The sequence below is a fragment of the Mandrillus leucophaeus genome, unplaced genomic scaffold, assembly GCF_000951045.1.
Source record: "Mandrillus leucophaeus isolate KB7577 unplaced genomic scaffold, Mleu.le_1.0 Scaffold484, whole genome shotgun sequence".
NCBI lineage: Eukaryota > Metazoa > Chordata > Mammalia > Primates > Cercopithecidae > Mandrillus > Mandrillus leucophaeus.
In genome coordinates this window covers 117,293-119,755 of record NW_012105187.1, presented here as the reverse complement: position 1 = coordinate 119,755, position 2,463 = coordinate 117,293, and positions in this window count along the sequence as shown.

The following is a 2,463-nucleotide window of genomic DNA, read 5'->3' as shown; positions in this document are numbered from 1 at the left end:
TAGTTCGTGCAAAGACTTTAGTAGCCAACACTGAGTGACAGCAGTTAGTTCGTGCAAAGACTTTAGTAGCCAACACTGAGTGACAGCAGTGAGGTTGACTTCAAGTGGGCAGGCAGACTGGGGATGTATTTTGAAGGTAGAGCCAACAGGATTTGCTGACAGAGTGAGATATGGTGTGAGAGAGACGAGTCCAGGACAGTTGTCAGCCTTTTGGCCTGAGTGACTGGAAGAGTAGGGCTGCTATTAAAGGAGGTGGAAAGGCTTCCAGAGGAGCAGGATTAGAGGGAAGACCAAGAGTTTCATTTGGGACATGCCAAAAGTGATATTCCTAATAGACATTTAAGTGTCATATAGGGTTAGATGTGTGGATCAGGAGTTCAAGGAGATTGGCTGGGGAGAAATTTGTGAGTGATCTAATGATAGCATTAAAGGCCTTGCAATGAGAAATGATTATTGAGAGAATGAGTGTGGGAAGAAAATAGCAGGGAGAAAGAGGAAGAGAGGTCAAATAGTTACTTCCATTACTTCTGCCTGCATTCCTTTGGGCGGAACTCAGCTACATGTCTTCACCCAGCTGCAAGGGAGGCTGGGGAATGAAGTTTCTACTTGGGTAACCAGGGGCGCAGCTAAAATGTAGCAGGTTCTATTACTAAAAATAAGAAGAGGAGAAGGGAAATAAGAAGAGGAACAGTTAGCAATGGCTTCCAACTTGGTGTTTTTATGATGCATCCAATGAAAAAAGGGAACAGAAGGCAGAGACAAAAGTGACAAGAATAGGAAGAACAAGAAGATGGGACTGGGCAGAGAAAGTGGAGGAAAAGGAGGGAGGCGGGAAATATGAAGGCAGGAATGCAGAGGAGTCTGAGTATATGAGGAAAAGAGAAGAGGTGAAGTAGGATAGAAAGAGGAGAAAAAAGGTTAGGGAGAGGTAGAGGAGGGAGAAAAAGGAGATGGAGAAGTGTGACGAAAAAATAAGACAAGAGATTAAAGCGGAAGCAAAGACAAGGGGTAGCAAATACATCTAAAAAGCGGGCAACATAGTGAAACCCCACCTAAAAAAAATAGCTGTGGTGCTGCGAGCCTGAGGCTACAGTGAGCCATAATCATGCCACTGAACTCTGGCCTGGGCAGCAAAATGAGACCAGGTCTCAACAAACAAACAAACAAACAAATACAAATTGAAAGGAGAGATTTGCCTTACAGGCATCTGCCAGTTACCCACGTCTGAGTGGAAATTGAGGCTTATGTTTTACCAATTTTTTTTTTCGTTTTTTGAGATGGAGTCTCGCTCTGTTGCTCAGGCTGGAGTGCAGCGGTGCAATCTTGGCTCACTGCAAGCTCCACCTCCCAGGTTCACACCATTCTGCTTGAGCCTCCCGAGTAGCTGGGACTACAGGCGCCGCCACCACACCCGGCTAATTTTTTGTATTTTCAGTAGAGACAGGGTTTCACCGTGTTAGCCAGGATGGTCTTGATCTCCTGACCTCGTGATCTGTGCGCCTCGGCCTCCCAAAGTCCTGGGATTACAGGCGTGATCCACCATGCTCAGCCATGTTTTACTAATTTTTATACTTGAATTAATCTCACTGATATGCAGTAAGTACTACTGGCTGTGTGCTGGGCCCTGAATACATAGAGATGAGGGAGCCTTTTTTCACTTCCCATAAAGAACAGAACAGCAAAATAGCACTTGTAGGATGTCACTTTTAAAAAAAATTTTGGATAAATGATGTGGGTTGAAAAAGACCAGAAGCAAAATAGAATTGAACTTTAAGACATAAGCCAATTTAAAAATGAGTAATCAAATGTATTATAAGTTTAATAGTAGTGTCCTGTGAGAAACCCAATTATGTCATAATTCATATTATTTGATAAATAATGCAATGAAAGCATCATAAATAAAAAGACTCACACTCTTTTTACTATAACAAGCTATTTTTTTTGTAGTTTATCTTGAACTCATTTACATGCATATGAGAGTTTTGCATAATTGACACCCTAGTGTATTAGTTCATTCTGATGCTGCATTTTTACTTAGATGAAATTACTTATTTTACAAATATAGCATCATATTGATTTATGGTAATTATTTAAACTAGTATCTAATACTCTATGTGGTTAAAGTATCCAAGATTGTTTCCAAGTTTTCCTTTGGCTTATTTCTAGTTTGCTTCCACTTTTAATATGACTAATACTCCAAAGATCTATGTCACACATACAATTTCTTCCTTTATATATATAGACAGAGTTATTTTCTTCCTTCTAAATATTACTGTAAAAATGTATACATAATTATTACTTGAAATATGTGAAATACCTGGGTGTGTATGTATGTGTATACTTAATTTTAGTTAATTGTGGGAAAGTTAATTTTAGAAAAGAAGAAAGAATAAAATAAATAGCACTTTGTAATCTTGACACAGAGTAATCAATGTTAAACTTCTGGAATTTTTTTTTTGGACG